At 38.3% G+C, this 20,242-nt stretch overlaps 1 long non-coding RNA gene across 1 annotated transcript; it reads right to left on the reverse strand.

Annotated features, from left to right (window-relative positions):
* Positions 1-863: 863 nt before the first annotated feature.
* LOC121981561 lies at positions 864-2,325 on the reverse strand. Its single transcript, XR_006111859.1, has 3 exons — positions 2,266-2,325; positions 1,162-1,229; positions 864-974 (listed from the first exon to the last, which is right to left on the reverse strand). It is a non-coding gene; the product is annotated as an uncharacterized LOC121981561 (long non-coding RNA).
* Between the last annotated feature and the right edge of the window lie 17,917 nt (positions 2,326-20,242).

Here is a 20,242-nt window from a genome sequence, read left to right on the forward strand (position 1 = left end):
AGCTTCAACGGCAAAAGGAAATGGAGGAGACGCATCCCTGTTCTCTGCTTCCTTTTGCCTCAACACGAGCTCGCCGCCGTCGTTGAGCAAGCAAGAGCCTTCAACAGAGCCCCCGTGGGTGCCGGTGAGGCCGGTGAGGCCGGTGAGGCCGGAGCCGCCGGACTGGCCCGGCCAGATCGTGCCGGCGAGCGTGGAGAAGAAGCAGGTGGTTTTGATCCGATTGAGGGGGGCATCGATCCAAGAAGGGGAAGAGATCCAGGAAGGGGAAGAGGGAGATGAGGCTGAGACAAATGGTCGGGAGGTTTAGGTTTAGGTTTAGGCTGAGAGAAGCGGCGTGATATTAGTTTAGGTTTTGAGGGAACGAAGTGTTGTAAATTTTGGTTGGAAAAATTAAATTATTTTTTTTTGGTTCATTAACACCGAGTTTTAAAAACCGCTGTTAAAACCGGTGTCTATTAACAAAAAAAGGTGCTCATAGACATCGGTTAAAAAACCGATGTCTATGAGCGAAAATCTGCGCTCATAGACATCGGTTTTTGGAAAAACCGGTGTAAAATACTCAAAGACATCGGTTTTTGCTTAAAACTGTTGTTGTTCCACCGATGTCTATGAGGGTTTTTCTTGTAGTGATTATTCAATTATTATGTCCATGATTTCAGAAACATAGCAAATTACGAAATTCTCATAGGTGTTACAGATGTGAAGACATACCAGTTAACAAGCTCATTGTGAGGCTCATATACTCGAAGAAGTACACCAGAAAATCCACCTTCTGGATGATAGATTGATCAAGAGGATATCTAACTGGAGGAAGAAACTAGGCAATTGTTTTGAAGCTTACCTTGATCCCCTTGCTATACTTCCAGTTCATTTAATTGGTTCTGATAGATATGTTTCAGCAAGGGAAGCAATTCAGATATCAAGCTATATGTGTGCTCCTTATTATTAAACTTGTTTTGACCATTTGCCAGTTCCTGAAGATGATACAAATTGCATATGCACATAAAATTGTCATAAACCCAGTCTAACACCAGACTGGGTTTATGATAATTTTGATAAGTACTATGATATGGTCACTCCTGATACCAGTCTTGTTAGTCCTGAGACTGATGCTAATCCTAAGACTAAAGAAATTGCTAAAAAGATGATGATAGTGCATACAGATAAAGCCAGAAAATAGACCTTCAATTAGCATGGTTATCAACATGTTGGAAGGAAGCATCATGGACCTGCAAATGCCACCAAACCAGAATTCAGTTAGAGTTCCATTTGAAGATTATTAAATGATGCAATATTGTTTTTGTTTCCACAGTATTCTAAACAATAAAACAAAATCAAGCCTGTATAACATTTGGCTTGAATGTAATCTGTGATCAAAGTAATTTCTTAATTCTGTTTTGTGTGGTGAGATTATATTGGAAAACAAATATTGTTTAAATTCTTGTTGACCTCATAATGTTGTAAAAGAGTCGCAAAAATAATTCTTTATCATATGCCAAGCTAGTAATAGGGAGATATATATTCCCTTTAGCACCCATAACAGTCAACAAGATAAGATAGTCCATTCAGATTAGAGAATTATATGGGAAAGATAGTTGTTGTTCTTTCCAATTTCCATCATTTTGATTGTAGAGGTGAAGAGTTTCTGTCTACCTCTAATTTTGTTTGTACATAATAACAACAAAGAGAAATTCTTGGCAAATAGTTTAGCAACAACTGGAATGTAGGAACAATTTCAAATTGTGATTGAATTAAGCCAATGAATTTTTACAGGATCTGCAAAACTTTTCAGGGGTAGAAATATGCATCTAAATCTTTATGGGAGTCAAGTGAGACTAAACTTATTTCTAGTTAAAATTCTTCCCTAGACCAAGAATGTTTAGGATCTACTGAAACAGGAATGAAGAGGTCCAGCTAATGGATTCCAAAAATCAAAGAAAGTAACGACATTGTAAAACTCGTAATCGGGCATGCAAGCTTGAACCCCAAAAGATTTTTTTCTTCATATGCTGGAAACTTCATTCAGATCTCTTGCTGGAAAGATCAAAACAACTGACTAATTAATTATTAGAATTACTATATCACCCTAGTAATAGCTCCAATAATCAACGAGCTTGTCACTCAATTGGCAAAGTCTTTCCGGATCCGATCTATCCTAAATCCTAAACCGTATTAGGAACTATTCAGATGGATTCAGAAATTCACAAATCATAATTAACATGGTCATGAATCGATTTAACAAGAAGGTCAAAAGAAAATACTCACTTAATGATCAAAGCCTTTAAGTTATATATGTAGCGCGTCTAAGAAGCCCAACACACAAATCCTGTAGAAACAACAACAACAAAAAGAGGTAAATTTATAAGTCAGAAAACATGTCATATTAGTGGAAAGAATTAGCATAAACATAAAAGAAATTTGATAGTTGAAGGAATACATAAAACCAACTTAGCAACAGGAAATAACAACTCCTCAATCTAGCAAACAAAAATGATAAAATCAACTCAGGATAATGTTTGAGGAAATTTATCAAACACATTGCATGCATCAATCAATTAATACTTACAATCAAGAGATCAAGAAGATGAAACTCTAATATTTTTTAGTGAGTCTAACAAGAACCGTATACTTTATCCAGTATTACATTGGATTTAGTTATGCCAATGACACATTGACAGGTTTATGGCAGACAATTTGAAAAGTTGGACAAGGAAATGTTCCATTTAAGTGAAAAACAGAGGAAATGTGAAGAGGCAGATTTAGTACAATTAAAGATCAATTACAAGATTTGACTAAGTACAGTGGAAAATATACCATGTGACATATCTGAAGTTAACTAAGAATTTAACTTGATAGGAAAATAAATTTTGACAACAAGGAGCTAAAGACAGAAACACAACCTTTTACACAAAATATGAAACTACAATAACAGAATAAAGTGGATTTTAGTATGCTCCTTGAATGGAATTACTAAACCTAAACTGGAGGCCATTACAGAAGAAAGCTCTAGAAAATTTTTAAAATTGTTTCCGTGCTGAGACACAAAAGCATAATTCGCATCCAAATTCTAGAAATACTATACAAGATAAGAAACAATCCCGTGGCCTGAAATCACCTTCCTCTTGCAAAAAGGGTAAGGAAGGAATAAAGAAATGCTTTTGAAACTCCCACTTGAGGTCGTCTGGGTTGGTGTATGTGGATGACAAACAACACTGCAACCTTCAGTTTTGACAAAAGTCACATGGTCAAAGTTGCAGACTCATCAATGGAGACTCCAGAACAATGTCCTTAACCTTTTAGATTGTCTTCCCCCTTTATCTGCAACTGAATTTGAGTTACTGAGATCCTTTTGCGTAGTCTTCAACTTGGATGGACTATTTCTCCCTCATCATCGCCCAAAACAAAACAAACAAAGCACATTTGTGCCACTCCCAAAACCACAGACGGAAGACAAAAAGATCAAATCTTTGTAAGACAAGGGTCGATTACCTGTAGTTAAGCCAAGCGTGAAGGACGAAGTGAGCGGCGAACCTCTGGATAGGGGAAACCGAGTCAAGCCGCGGGATTTTGAGATCGAAGCACTTGTGAATCAAAGGCGAAGAATGTCACAGATAGTAGGATGCCTGGATAGTTACGAATGAGAGAGAGAGAGAGACGTGGGGATGAGCCGATATGGTGAGAGGCGACGAAAGGAAGAGCTTGAGCACCGACCTTAGCCATAGAAGGAAGATAGAGGCGCAAAGTTGGTAACTCCTAAAAGGAGGATGTCGGAGGATTAGGGTTTTTTATGGTGGGCGAGGAGAAGCCCAAAAGAAAGCGCGCTAAGAAAGTTCACCAGAATTTTGGTTCATAGACACCGGATTTTAAAAACCGTTGTTAAAATCGGTGTCTATTAACGAAAAAAAGGCGCTCATAGACATCGCCTAAAAAACCGATGTCTATGAGCGAAAATCTGCGCTCATAGACACCGGTTTTTCAAAAAAATGGTGTAAAATACTCAAAGACATCGGTTTTTGCTTAAAATTGTTCTAAATTTTCATTTTTTAATTTAGTATTTTTATTTTCTAATTTGTACATGGATTTTACCATAGTCTTAATACCAAAATAAAGCATATCAGGAGGTAAGAGGCATACCTCACTTACCATATCAGACTTGAAGCTTGACTCTCCCCCTGTTTTGCTGCATTCGTTTGAAGTCGCTCCCCCTTCATTGATGTTGGGTTCTGATATACTTTGCCTTCATAGCTCGCCATCAGTGCTAGTCCGGCATATTCTTGTACTTCGGATTCAGATGATGAAGTGTCGTCCCAAGTGGCTTTTAGAATCTTGTGCTTCTTGTGTATCTTGACTTTGTCATCTTTAATTCTGGGCAATCTTCTTTTAAGTGTCCTTCCTTTTGACACTGGTAGCAACGAACCCTTCTTCTATTTCTTGGATTTTTCTTATTCTGCATTTCTTTAAATTTATTAGATTGGAAGAATTTTTTAAAATTCCTTACCATATATACTTCTTGGTTTTCTTCTGAGTCTGACTCGAGTTCATCCTTCTTGGTTGCATTCAGCGCCATAATCTGGCTTGAGTCTTTTGTTGTCCCTGCACATCTGGTTTCATGTAATTCAAGAGTAGAAAATAATTCCTCTAAGGTACTTACCTCCAGATCCTTTGAAATATAGTAAGCATCGATGACTGAGGTCCATTCTGGAGTTCTAGGAAACGCGCTGAGTGCGTAGCGTATGGTGTCCCGATTGGTTATCGTTTCACCGAGGTTCTCGAGACCGGTAATTAATTCCTTTACCTTCGCGTGTAGATCGGCTACATTCTCACCTTTTTCCAGATGGATGTTTGTCAGTTTGTTCCGAAGGATGTCTCTCCTGGCGAGCTTGGCTTCGGATGTGCCTTCGTGGAGTTCTAGGAACTTCTCCCAGAGTTCTTTGGCCGACGAGTAGCTTCCGATGCGGTTGACTTCTTGAGGCAGCAGTACGCTCAGCAAGTGATACTCTGCTCGGTTGCTCACTACCGAATCATTCTGCTCCTTTTTCGTCCAAAGACTTTCTTCTTTTTGTTCTCCATTCTGATTCATAGGAGCTACAAAATCGTATTTTATTATTAAATGAATTTTGAAATTGATTTTCAAAAATACCTCCATGCGACGCTTCCAGTGTGCGAAGTCCCGAATTTTGGTGGAACGATGCTTGGTCTGGCCATCTCATTGCTTCGATTGGTGGTTAGTCCTCCTGAAGCATCCTTGCTCTTATACCACTTGTTGGTCCCTTTGGAGGCCGGCAAGAGGGGAGAGGTGAATTGCCTTGAAAAAATAAACCAACCTTTCTCAGATTTTCAACTAATACTAAAACTTGTAATCAAAACAAAAAGAGACTAATTAAATGAAATTAGACACAAAGGATTTACTTGGTTTGTAATCAGAGGATTGTTAATCCAAGGAAAATATGGCGCACTATCTTATGATCTCCTTTGGGCGAAGTAGCCTCTTACAGCATTGACAACACAAAAGAAAAAGCAGAAATGAAAGAACTGGATTACAAGTTGTTGTTCTAAACAATAGAAATCAGTGCTCTATTTATAGCACTGTTCGGGGCACCCCGAAGGGTTCTGAGCGCCCTGGGAGAGATAAACTTTATCCCCTAACGTTCAGATTGAGTCAAAACTTGATCTGGTCAAAAAGTCGGGTCCGAGCGCTTGGAATGGTTCCGGGAGCCCGGACCAAGAAAGTCAATAGGGTTGACTTTTCTTGGTCCGGGACCTCTGCTCCGATTCAGCTCGTCTCGGTCTGGGTATTTCGCTCTGGCTCCACTAGCTTGGGTGATCTCGACCATCCAGAATAGGGCTCACCTGAACCCAAGTTCCGGCCTTCTCCTCGAGCAGCCTTCCTCCCCAGATTCTCGTCCCTCGAACGTCGCGCACGTTCTTCTCATCCACCGGTGTACTCTTCCATGGCACTGCGTCCCTCGGACGCACCGAGCCCATCGGCTCTCTCCCCGTGCCGTCCTTCTCACTAGCCGCGTCTTCCGCTCTACTTCCTGTGCTCCTAAGTTCCTGCACACTTAGACACAAGGGTTAAAACAAACAGGACCTAACTTAACTTGTTTGATCACATCAAAACACCTCGGAGTTCCAACAGGAAGAAAATTAGAAGGTGCCCCATCCTAGAGCCTCCTTTTGTAGTCGACGGTTTGGAAATCGAGAAGAGAAGGAGGGTGGTGTTGTCTTGGTAGATCGTCGCCCACACGAGGTCTAAGAAGAGGAGAGAAATATGGTAGAAGATCAAGAGGTCTTTAGCTACAAAGAAAAGGTACAACTAGTTCCTTTATTCCGCTGCGTAATTAGTTAGCTTTCTTTGTGTCAGTTTTTGGAATACCAACACAAGAGGCCATGATCTTATACTTCGATCAAGGTGTGCTTTAATCATTCAAGAACTTGCTTAATTGATCAAACACATGGCTGATCGAACATGCGGGTTGCTAGGAAAAGTTTTGTACTTGTACAATTTTTGTACAGGGAAATTTAAACAGAACGGAATTCCAGCGCCCTTCAAGTGGTATCAGAGCGAGTTTTCTGCCTCTGTGTGATTGATTTTTGGTTAAATTATGCACTGCTCATACATAAGTTTAGGCCGGATAATAGTAGGATGTGCTAGATAGATTAACTCCATGGTTGCAGGCATCATAGATCCAACTATTATGACTTTTGTGTGCTTGTGTGTGATTTGAACCCTCGGGCATGTCGAGATTGTTTTGTGTGCATGATTATAATAATTAAATACGGTCGATTGTCGTATTATTATTGTTGTTGTTTTACATTCTATTCGATCTAGATTACATATAAATTCCTTTGTGGAATATAGGATCGATAAATGTAAAATTTTATTTTTGTTGCAGCTTGTATCCTTGCTATGCGTGGTGCTATTTTGAGGACCAGAGGCGCGACGGAGAAGGAAGCGAGATAGACGCGACGACTTAATCCATCGGTGACACATTGGAGGGCAGCGATCCATTAGCGGCATATTGGAGGACAACGTTGGATAAGGCCATAATAGTTGGAAATTTTATTTTCATGTTTATTGCCTTATATGATACTTTTATGTGTTGTGATCCGTGTTCTAAAAAGCGTCATTAAGCGCCGCTTAAGCGCGAAGCGAGGAAGAAAAGCTTCGCTTTAGGTGAAAGTGGGGAAAAAAGCGGTCAAAGTATGTTTGACCAAATTAAGCATCATTAAGCGCGCTTAAGCGTGATTTTTTATTTATAATTTTAATTGATTTGTAAATTTTTAAAGAACATAAGGAAAAAAATTTAGAGAAAACGAAGAGACAGAACGTCTCTCAACTCTTGAGAGAAAAGCCATAATCTGCCATAAACTCCCTATCTGCCTGCTATCGAGAAAACCTAGAAAAAGTGATCGGAAAGTATTACAACTTGTCATCGACTTCAAATTTTGCAAACAAATCGGCGGTGGGGCGGTGGCAGCGGCGACGGCGGCAGGGGCGGTTTCTATCCGATTAGGACAAATTTTTGCAAGATTGATGAACAAGAAGAAGGGCAAGGATAAATTAGAGACTTTACTTTCACGTGATGGTAGCAAGGCACAATCTTGGATAGTTGAGGGTTGTGATGATGAAGTTGAGGTGGAGATTGACACTTTACAGCCAACAAGAGACATTAATGCTAATATTATAGGGGAGCCCGATGAAAACGAGTTTGTATCGGATAATACGGAAGATGAGATGAATGAAGATGAGGAGATCGAATTAGAATCAGACAAGGAATTAGATAATATCTAGTTTTTTATGTTCTTTTATTGTGAAAACTGAAAACTAATGGATATTATAAACTCTGTGACTTTTGCCTTTCTAAACATGTGAGAAATTTATGCATAAACCTTAAATTTATCATGTTTAATTATTATTTGATCTATTTATTTGCTTAAAATAATTAAATTTTATTTAAAAATAAAAACGCTCTTTTACACTTAAAATTGTCGTAAGCTCACTTAAGCTTATAAAGCTTGAAGCTTGGACTCGGCGCTTCGTCGCGCTTCGCGCTTTTTAAAACATTGGCTGTGATGTGTGTGTTGTGATGTGTGTGCTGTGATGTGCGTGCATGATTAAAATTCCTCAATTTAAATAACTAAGTAGGAGAGAGATTATTTAAATAAATTCCACGGTCTCTATTACTGATTTGTATGTGATGCATTCAAACTTACACGTTGGCTTTAAGTGCCTTCCTCCATATCGGATGAGTTTGTTTGCGGATCACTAGATCAAACTTTCTTTATGGATGGTTATAGGAAATTAATTAGGTATGTGTGATCTTCTCCATCTAAAGGGACACAATCCTAATTAATTGACTAAGTATCAAGTAATGGTATATACTTAGGTGCATTTAATAGTATACTCCCCATCAGAGTCACTGCTATTATTTATGTGACCGAAGATAAACCAACTATTAATTTTATTTGTCATAAAGTTATGTTGACAAGATAATAAAATTAATGGGTAAAACCTCCTCTTACAAATGTTTGAATTAGTATATGTCCACTTTATCGTGACATACGAAATTCACGGTGTTTTGAGATGTTGGTGAATTTAAATTATATTGTTAGAGGAATTAATATTATTTTAAATTCTAAAGTCTTGACCAAGTATTTTATTTTGTGATTCTCATGATTTTAAAATGGCTTTCAATCCTCTTGTTGTTATTTTAAAAGAAAATAAACTTACTAGTCCAAATTATATTGATTGGAAACGAAACTTGGACATTGTCTTAACTGGTGAAGAATACAAGTTCGTACTTCTTAAGGTCTGTCCTAGTGTGCCTGATAAGAATTCTAGTGAAGAGGCGATAGAGAGACATAGGAAATTGGTCATGGCAGATGAGATGATGCGGTATTACATTTTGGCTTCTATGTCAAATGTGCTACAACATTAGCATCAGGCCCTACCCACTGCCTATGACATGATGCTCAATCTCAAGGAACTCTTCTGACACCAGAATCGGGTTGCCAGGCAAGAAAACAATAAAGGTGTATCTTATTCATTAGTTGTTGAAACATGTTTAGCGGTGTTATCTACCGGTACCTGATCATATCTGCAATTCATTGTTGGGGTTCTAGGAAACCCAACGACTACACGAAGGAGAGATCACCGTCTACATGGGCAATGCTACGAAAGTGGCGGTTGTTGCAATGGGAGATGTTTATTTATCTTTTGATAGGAATAAAACTTTGATTTTGAAAAATTATCTTTACGTACCATGTTTTAGAAAGAACTTGATTTCAGTTTCTAAATTATTTATGGATGGATATTCTATTTCTTTTGATGACAAAGTGGTTGTCAAGAAAAATAGGGTGGTTATCTATTTTGGTACGTTGGTCGGCAATTTGTATACTCTTAATCCAATAACTTCTACGATGCAACAAATAGAAATTAATAACACATCTTCTAATTCTAATAAGAGAAAGCAACCTTCAGAAATTAACCAAACATATCTTTGGCATCTAAGGTTGGGTCATATTAACTTAAGTAGGATTCAAAGGTTAATAGCCGATGGACCTTTGGGTTCATTGGTAGTGGAAAACATTCCGACCTGCGGGTTTTGCTTGGAAGGAAAAATGACCAAGAGGCCTTTTAAGGCAAAGGGGTATAGAACCAAAAAAGTGTTGAAATTGGTTCATTCTAATTTGTGTGGGCCTATGACTATCCAGGCAAGAGGTGGTTTCGAATATTTTGTCTCTTTTATAGATGACTATTTGAGATATGGATACATTTACTTGATGCGCCGCAAGTCTGAGTGCTTTGATATTTTCAAAGAGTACAACGCTGATGTGGAGAAGTGTCATGGTAAAAGTATCAAGACACTACGGTCTGATCATGGTGGCGAGTTTCTCTTATGAGAGTTTAGGAGTTACTTATCAGAGGTCTAAAATCATTCCTAACCCCTTGAAACTCATTTGTATACATTTAGGGGAAGTTTTCATGATGAAAACAATGATGGATTGGTTAAGGAAGGCTAAGTAGGAGTTTAGGTTGAGGTTTAGTTTCATTATTGAATTTTTGAACCTCAAAACTTCTAAATGTGGGTTTCCTAAAGATTTAGGGATTCCAAGTCATTGTTGGTGCAATGACAGAAGTTTGAAGCATGTCTTTAGGGGGAGTCACTCAGTAAGGACATAAAAATTATTTTCCTAAACCTGTGAATGCGGTTAAACCTTCATTTAGAAAGACAATTGCTCAAAGTTGAGCATTGAAAAGCAATGAAGAGTGGATATCTTCATTGAGGGGTTATGGATGCTCTAGGATGAGCATCATAACGTGGAGTACTGCTCCAGGGTGAGCATTTAATACAGTGAAGGGTATGAGACCTTCATTGTTGGATTGGTTAACGCTCAAGGGTGAGTGTTGAAGATAATGAAGGGTATGTGACTTTCATTATGGTGTTGTGAATAACGAGTAAAATTGTGAACAACGGTGAGTAACTCTTCAGGGGAAGAGTTCTTTTTGATGTGTGACAATAGGGGGGAGAATGTAGGGTTAGGCCTTCATTACCTAAAGAGGGAGTTTGCCCTCTAGGAAAGGGGGAGAATGAAGGAAACCCTCATTCATGCCTTGGCATGAAACGAAGTTTGAGGTAATGGGATTAGTCTAACTTAAAGGTATTGTCAAACATCAAAAAGGGGGAGATTGTTGGTGCAATATTCCCTGGGTCAAGGTTGACCTGGTTGACTAAGCTTGAGAAGGCTCAAGCTTGAGTCTTAGTGTTTGGGTTTCGATATTTGACAATACAGACAATACATGGAGATTGCAAGTGCAATCGTTCATTTGGGGAAATTGTTGGTACAATTCTCCTCTGGTCAAGGTTGACCAGATTGAGTAAGAAGAGTCAAGTAGGTCAAGTTTGACCGGATACTTGACTGGGAAGTCCTAGTGAGTGAAGGTAGGCAAAAAGGAAAATCCTGCTGAGTGAAGCCAGGTGAAAGACCTAATGAGTGAAGCTAGGCAGAAGAGAAATCCTGGTGAATGAAGACAGGTAAAAGACCTAGTGAGTGAAGCTAGGTAGTATGAAAATCCTAGTGAGTGAAGATAGGTGGAAGTCCTGGTGAGTGAAGCTACACAGAAGAGAAATCCTGGTGAGTGAAGCCAGGTAAAAGACCTAATGGGTGAAGTTAGGCAGTAAGAAAATCCTAGTGAGTGAAGCTAGGTTGAAGTCCTGGTGAGTGAATCCAGGCACGTGAAAATCCTAGTGGGTCAAGGATGACCGGACACCTAGTATCGGTAAGTCCAAGTGGGTCAAAGAGGTTGACCGGACATTTGGCACGATGAGAAAAAGTCCAAGTGGGTCAAAGAGATTGACCGAGCACTTGGTGAAGAAGTCCTAGCAAGTTGAGGGTGATCGGATGCTAGGTATGATGTCCCAACAAGTAATTATTGACCAGATATTGGTTTTAGGGACTTTGGACTTGATTTGGCAAGTCACAAGTGAGTCCAATCGATCAACCGATCGATTGACTCATGCCCAATCGATCGGTTGATCGATTGGGTGAGTCTCGTTACAATTACTTCCTCCCAATCGATCGGTGAATCGATTGGGAAGGAATCAGCGTCGCACCGAACTCCTCCCAATCGATCACCCGATCGATTGGGAGCCTCCAATCGATCAAGTGATCTATTGAGAGACTGGAATTGCATGAGGGTTAGTGAATCGATCGGGAAATCGATTCAAGCGAGTTCCAGAGAGCACAGAGGTGCTTTGGATCGATCAATTGATCGATCCAAAGACTCCCCAATGGATTGGAATTCGACCGTTGGCGCTGAATAAAGTCGTTGCGAGCGTCTTCTTCAGTAGAACTTCGCCCGATTCTTCTCCGATCCTTACAGCAATTTCTCCAGAGCTCACTGCCAGTTCTTGAAGCTTCTTAGAGCAAGCCGTTCTTGCACTTCCAAGGTCAAGAGGCATTCCAGACATAAAGGAGAAGCTAGCTAGGGTTCATTGTGTAAAAGCTTGTAAGATTTACTTGTATTTGCTTCTTCTTTTTCTTCTTGTTGTTGTGTGAGTTTGTACGAGGCTTCTCCACCTCCGGCTGTGACCGAGAAGGAGTGTTTTCATAGTGGAGAGTGCTCGTGTGTGTGGATCCTTGGATTAGTCACCTCTTCTTGAGGTGGATACCAAGTAAATCCTTGTGTTAGCGTTGTATTTTTGTTTCTTGTACATTCTGCTGCATATCATCATCAAGAGTCAAGCTACGATGAGCGCTACGAGCTATTCACCCCCCCCCCCACTCTAACTACATTTCAATCCTAACAACTTGTTCGTGGGATATCCTAGAGGAACAAAAGGTGTTTTGTTTTATAGTCCTAAAGATCAGAAGGTCATTGTTAGCACCAATACCCGATTTTAGAAGAGGACTATGTAATAAACCACAAACCCATGAGTAAAATTGTTCTTGAGGAAATGAGAGAGGACACTTCTACTTTAGTACCAATAGTACAAGATGAGATACCACAAGTAACTACAACACGTGTCACAAATAATGCACAATTACAATTAGTATCTCATCGTAGTGGGAGGATTGTTAGGCAACCTAAAAGATTCATGTTTTTGGGAGAGTCTTCGGACTTGATCCCTGGTGAACATGAAGCTGATCCTTGGACATATGATGAAGCAATCCAAGATAAAGATGCAGCATCTTGGCAAAGTGTGATGAACTCTAAAATAGAATCTATGCATTCTAATCAGATCTGGGAGCTTGTAGAACCACCAAATGGTGTAAAAGCCATTGGATGTAAATGGGTCTATAAAAGGAAAAGAGGAATAGATGGGAAAGTGGAAACCTTTAAAGCGAGGCTTGTTGCGAAGGGGTATACTCAGAAAGAGGGAATCGATTATGAGGAAACTTTTTCGCCGGTAGCCATGCTTAAGTCTATCTGGATTATTTTATCTATTGTTGCTCATATAGATTATGAGGTTTGACAAATGGATGTCAAGACAGCTTTCCTTAATGGAAGTCTTGAAGAAAACATTATATGAAACAACCAGAGAGATTCATTGCGAAAGGCAAAGAGTGTCTTGTATGTAAGCTCAATCGGTCCATTTACGGACTGAAACAAGCTTCAAGATCTTGGAACATCCGGTTTGATGAATTGATCCAGTCTTATGGATTCATTCAGTGTCCGGATGAGTCTTGTGTATACAAGAAAAGTGACGGAAACGTGGTGGTATTTCTTGTACTATACATAGATGATATTTTGCTCATTGACAATAATGTCAAAGTGTTGTCAGATGTAAGGGTATGGTTGCCCAAGTAATTTGATATGAAGGACTTGGGAGAATGTGGACATATTCTTGGGATCAAAGTAATAAGGGATCGTAAGAAAAGGATGTTATGCTTATCCCAAGCTTCATACATCGATACCATCTTAGCTCGTTTTAGCATGCAAAACTCCAAGAAAGGTTTTCTACCTTTTCAGCATGGAGTACCTTTATCTAAAAGGATGTGTCCTAATACATCAAAGGAGATAGAGGAGATGAAGACAGTTCCTTATGCTTCGGCTGTAGGAAGCCTAATGTATACGATGCTATGTACGAGAACGGATATCAGTTTTGTCGTTGGCATGATTAGCATATATTAAAGTAACTCAGGACCAGAACATTGGAGTGTCATAAAGCATATATTAAAGTACCTGAGAAGGACTAGAGATTATATGCTGGTTTACCAGGCAGATAATTTGCTCCCTGTGGATTATACGGATTCGGACTTCCAATCAAATAGGGACAATAGTAAATCAACCTCGGGGTATGTGTTTACTTTAGGAGGTTGAGCCATACCATGGAGGAGTGTTAAGCAGAAATGCGTTTCAGACTCCACCATAGAAGCTGAGTATGTGGCAGCCTCTGAGACAGCCAAAGAAGTTGTATGACTCAGAAACTTCTTGATAAACTTAGATGTGATTCGTGTTTTGCCCAAAGTTATCACAATTTATTATGACAACAATGGTGCAGTAGTAAACTTGAAGGAACCATGAGACCATAAGGTAAGTAAACACATTGAGCGCAAGTACCACCTGATACGAGACATCATAAAACGAGAAAAGGTTATTGTTGCCAAGATTACATCGGTAGATAACCTGACAGATCCTTTCACTAAGGTCTTTCCGGCAAGAGCTTTTGATAGGCATATTGAGGGGATAGGAATCACATGTATGGAAGCATTTATGGCAGCATAGTCTTTTAATATAAGTGGGAGATTGTTGGGATGTATACTATAAGCCTAGCTTTTGTATGAACATCTGTTTTGAAATATTTTGAAATGAGAATCACTTTGGTTAAATGTCTGCATTTTATATTTATATATATGTTAATGCAATTGTCCATTTAATTTATATTGTAGATAACATGGTGTGTGGTGCCACACAGAAGATCATGTTATCAGTTCCTTATAAATTATAAATAGTAGCTCACAACCAAGATGAATTGGGATAAACCATTGGAACGGTTGTAGTGTAATTTGGTATTAGTCTGTCCTAACTATAAAATTACACTAGTACACTATGTGTACATTGAGCAGAACCATTTGAGGTTGTTCAATTTATACTGATTACATAAAAGAACAGAACCTCTATTATTATGGATGTGCATCCTCTTAATCCCTATATAATAACAAGTACGTATACTTAGTATTTATTTCTTTAACTTATCAATGAGTGAGATTTATCCATTAAATCAATAGGTCTGATGATTTGGAAAATAATACTATTTATATGGTGTGTTATTGATTATAGAAGGAATCTGTGTCCTAATTATTTAGGTTGATGATGTCCCCTTGAGGAGCTCATAAGGATTATCATGTAAACCCTGCAGGTGGACTTAGTCCGGCATGATAATGAAGTTGAGTGGTACTACTCTTGGAATTAGATGTTAATTAATTGAGTTGTCAGTAACTCATTTAATTAACTAGCATATGATATCTTAAACACAGGAAGTTTAACACACTCATGATAAGAAGGATCCCATATTGTAATATGGGATTGGTGCGGTAGTTCAATAATAACCCTTTAGTGGTATGAGTTATTATTGATAGACTTGAGTTGGGTGTTCAGGCCGAACACAGGAAGCTCAAGCCCATCAGGAGGCCTAAACCAATTCCTCCTCTAGTTCCTTGTTGTAGCCTCTATATAAAGCCTCACATCCACCCATCCGATTTGGTTTATCTTAACTTGATTTGGTTTAACTTAACTTGGTTTGGTTTAACTTGGTTTGGTTTAATTCGGTTATGAAAAGAGAGATTTTTTCTAAACAGAATTCGGTTATGAAAAAGGAGATTTTTTCTAAACATAATTCGGTTATGAAAAAGGGAGATTTTTTTTCTCAACAGAATTTGGTGATAAAGAAAAAATAAAAGGAATATTTTTTCTAAACAAAATTCTATTATTTTTTCTTTCTTTGTAACCGATGACAAGCCTATAAAAAAGAGTAGGTGGTGGCTCCTAAAAATTAACTTTCTAATTTTCCTAATCTTCCTCAAGCCCCTTCTCCACCTAGGGCCGGCGGCACACATCCTTCCCCTTGTGACCACCTCCCCTCTTCCTCCTTGTCGGCGCCACCTTCATCTCCACCTAGGGTCGGCGCCATTCTTCCCAAGCTAGGGTCGGCGCCCCTCCCCTCATCCTTGAGGGCCGGCGCCCCTCCTTGGTAGATCACTTGGTGGCCGGTGGCTTGGAGAAGAGGAAGAAGTTGAAGAAGAGGAAGAAGAGAAGGAAGAAGATTAGAAGGTGCTCCATTCTAGAGCCTCCTTTTGTAGCCGGCAGTTTGGAAACCGAGAAACGAATGAGGGTGGTGTTGTCTTGGTAGATCGTCACCCACACGACGTCCAAGAAGAGGAGAGGAATACGGTAGAAGATCAAGAGGTCTTTAGCTACAACGAAAAGGTACAACTAGTTCCTTTATTCCGCTGCATAATTAGTTAGTTTTCTTTTTTTCATTTTTTGGAATACCAACACAAGAGACCAGCGATCTTGTACTTCGATCAAGGTGTGCTTTGTGTTGGAATGTATACTAAAAGTCTAGCTTTTTGTATAAATATTTATTCAGAAATAAGAATCACATTGGTCAAATGTCTGTGTTTATATAATAAATATAGTTGTCCATTTAATTTATATTGTAGATAACATGGTGTGCGGTGTCACGTAGAAGATCATGTTATCAGTTCCTTATAAATCATAAATAGTAGCTCACAACCAAGATGGAATGGGACAAACCATTGGAATGGTTGTAGTATAATTTGGTATTAGTTTATCTTGATTATAAAATTACACTAGTATACTATGTGTGTATTGAGCAGGACCATTTGAGGTTGTTTCTTTTTATACTGACTACATAATAGGACAAGGCCTCAGTTATTATGAATGTGCGTACTCTTGATCATGATATAATAACAAGCACGTATACTTAATATTTATTTCTTTAATTTATCAATGGGTGAGATTTAGTTCATTAAATCAATAGGCTCGATACGTTGGGAAATGATATTATTTATATGGTGTGTTGTTGATTATAGAATGAAACTGTATCCTAGAGATCTAGATTGATGATGTCCCCTTGAGGAGCTCATAAGAATTGTCATGTAAACCCTGCAGGTGGACTTAGTCCGATATAACAATAAGGTTGAGTGGTACTACTCTTGGAGCTAGATATTAATTGAGTTGTCAATAACTCATTTAATTAATGGACATTCGATATCTTAAACACAGAGAGATTAGCGCACTCATGATAAGAAGGAGTCCATATTATAATATGAGATTAGTGCGGTAGTGCAATAATAACACTTTAGTGGTATGAGATATTATTGTTGAACTTGAGTTAAGTGTTCGGGGCGAACATGGGAAGCTCAAGCTCATCGAGAAACCAAAATCAATTTCTCCTCTCACTCCCTGTTGTATCCTCTTATTTACAAAGTCTTATATCTACCCAAAGCCCAGCTTCTTAACCAAGCTTAAGGGTCGACCATACCCTTGCTTGGAGCCCAAGCAAGGGGTCGGCCAAGCCAAGCTTGGAGCTCAAGCTAGGGTTGGCCAAGCCTTGCTTGGTGCCCAAGCAAGGGGTCGGCCATATAAGAAGAGAAAAGAAAAATTTTATTTAAAATAAAATTTTGATGCTATCCACATGGTTTTAAAAGAGGGCTTTAAATTTTTTAAAATCTTTCCTTTTATAGCTTACTACAAAGGTTTAAAAGAGAGATTTGAAATCTTTCCTTATTTGTAGTTATCTATAATATTTAAAAGAAAGATTTTAAGTTTTTAATAAAACTTCCCTTTTTGTAATCATGATTTAAAAAGAGTTTTATTTTAAAATTTTTCTTTTATAGATATCCACAAAAGGATTTAAAAGATAAGATTTTAATTTTATAAAACATGTCTTTTATAGCTATCCACAAAAGGGATTTTAAAAGAGAGATTTTAATTTTTGTTTAAAATCTTTCCTTATTTGGACATGATGTGGCCAGCCATGTAAAGGAATAAAAGGAAGTTTTAATTTTTTTTTTTAAAACTTTCCTTTTTTGGATTCACCAAGGATTATAAAGGATAGGGAGAGGGTGCCTCATTGACAACAACCTAAGCCTTACATCCTCTCTATTATGGTCGAAACTCCTCTCTTATATTCCCTTGGTGGTCGGCCCTCTTCCTTCTCTCTTCTCTTTTCGTTTTCTTTCTTGGAAGCTGACGACATCGAGCTTGGTTTTCTCTTGGTGGCCGATTGCTTGAAGGAGAAGAAGAAGAGAAGGAAGCTCTCTTTTCGAGCATCCCTGGAGGTTAGTTGGTAGCCAAAACTTGGAAGCAAAGGAAGAGGCTTGGGTGGATTTCATCTTGGTAGATCATCACCCACACAACGTCCAAGAGAAGGAGAGGAATACAACAGAAGATCAATAGATCTATAAGCTACAAAAAGGTATAACTAGTTATTTGTTTCCGTATCATAACTAGTTCATCCTTTTGTATAGATCTTGAAAAATCAAACACAAGAGGTTATCGGTTTTAGGTTATCATTTTGTTATCGATTTTATTTTTCGATTTCATGTTTCAATATTGTGCTTCTATTGAGGTCTCTGTAGTTAAACCTATTTTACTGTAATAAGTTAAATATATGATTTCTTTGAAAGGCTATGTCTAGGAAGTGGTGGATGATCCCATACCCAAGAAGGCTTAGTGTCTCGCCATGTTTAACCTGAAAGCCGATCTTTGAAATAGATATTTAATTAACTTTTGTAATATGGTTTAACTTATGAAGAACACATCAGTCAAACTTGGAGTAAAAATATTAAGTATCGTTTCCAATCCAAGTTTAACTACTGAAGGACAATTTGGATTAATAATGTTAAGCATCATCTGCAATCCAAATTTAACTTCAGTAGAGCACATGGGTAGCTAGGATAGTTCTATGCTTGTACAAATTTTTATACAGGGGAACTAGAACGGTATTCCGAGTAGCAACCAACACTTTGATCATTCAAGAACTTGCTTGATTGATCAAACACATGATTGATCGAACATGCAGGTTGCTAGGAAAAGTTTTGTACTTGTACAATTTTTATACAGAGAAATTTAAATAGAACGAAATTCCAGCGCCCTTCACGTTAAACCCTAAGTTAGGGTTTACCAGTCGAGTATGTGTCTCAATCGACTGATGGTTGAGAATCAGCAACTAAGAAAGATATAAAATTTGTGGTTGCAGAGTTACCAATAGACTAGAAGAAGTACTAGTCGACTTGTGCATTCAATTGGCAGAAGTACCAGTTGACTGGTAGAGAACAGAATATTTCTGTTCACTTAGCCCATGAAGACCAGTCAATTGGTAAGTATGGCAGTCAACTGGTATCAAGCCGTTAGTGTTTAACGGTCAAATTTTTTATAGAGGTCAGTCGACTAGTGACTTTACCAGTCGACTGGTGGCAGGAAACACAACTTGTGTTTTCTCCTGAGCTCTATTTAATAGAGCTCGGGGTAGCCGGCCATGATTGACGAAATAGACTTAGTTAAAATCTATTAGAAGTTTCTTAAGTTCTCCAAGCTCTTCTTGTAATCTAAGAGTTTTTGAATCAATGTTGTGGTGAGTTTCTCCACCGAGAAGGAGATTTGAGCTTGCCAAATTTTTTAAAGGAGTTATCTACCGACGGATTGGAATCATCCACTTTACAAACAAGTTATGGAGTAGGAGTAAGTTATCTCAGAACCACGTTATATAAACGTGTTAGATTTATGTGTTTTCTTCTTGTTCATTGTCTTGTAGGTTAGCTTTCTTTTTGTTAGTATTGTTTGTATTGTTTGTATTTTCGTTGTGTACTACCAAGTTGTGGGAAGCAATCGAAGTAGGTGATCAATTATTCACCCCCTCTAGTGCGGCATCAAGGTCCCAACAAAATCTACTTCAACTATTTATATCAAATAAGGAATACAATATTTTTAAGTTGAAGAAAAATATCCAAATAACATGTCTTACTTTTTCAATAATCCATATTTCTAGCAATGATCAAATATTATTGTCTATCGTTCCTCGCCAGTATGATATGATAAAATACAAATATCTATGATTCTATAAAGGACCAGAAACTCCTTGCTTACGTAGAATTGGAAAATGCATCAACATAAATATGGCAGTAAGAAGAGACAATACAAAAGTGTGTAAACTATAAAAACACGTTAACTTAGATTAGCCGACACTACTACACTAGAACTTCCACATAATAACTCTACCAAAGGCGATCCTATTCCAGGAATAGCTTCAGGTACACCCGCCACAATTTTGACTGCTCAATAATCAATTTTGTCCTGAGGTAAGGAATAACCAGTTACACCAAAAGATGCGGTCAATACAGGAAAAACCACACCTGTAATGCAAGTTAATTCGCGGGGTTTTTTAAATCCACATATAAGGTACACACGAAATACGTAAAGAATCATCATTAGAACTATCATACTATCTTAGTAGTGATGAACTGATCAGATTAACCAACCAAAGTTGGCCTCAGTCATTATGTATTGAACAGAGAAAAAAGCATCTGTAACAATCGTACAGTAGTAAAAAGTCATAGCAAAACCTATACCTACTTGTACTAAAAAAACAAGTAAGTGTGATCCCCCCTAAACAATAAAATATGTTGACATGAGGAGGAACTTATTTACTAGTTATATCATCAACAATCGCCTGAATCTCTAGATGTTTCTCAAACCAATCATATACTT

Source organism: Zingiber officinale, chromosome 5A, assembly GCF_018446385.1.
Source record: "Zingiber officinale cultivar Zhangliang chromosome 5A, Zo_v1.1, whole genome shotgun sequence".
Taxonomy (NCBI): Eukaryota; Viridiplantae; Streptophyta; class Magnoliopsida; order Zingiberales; family Zingiberaceae; genus Zingiber; species Zingiber officinale.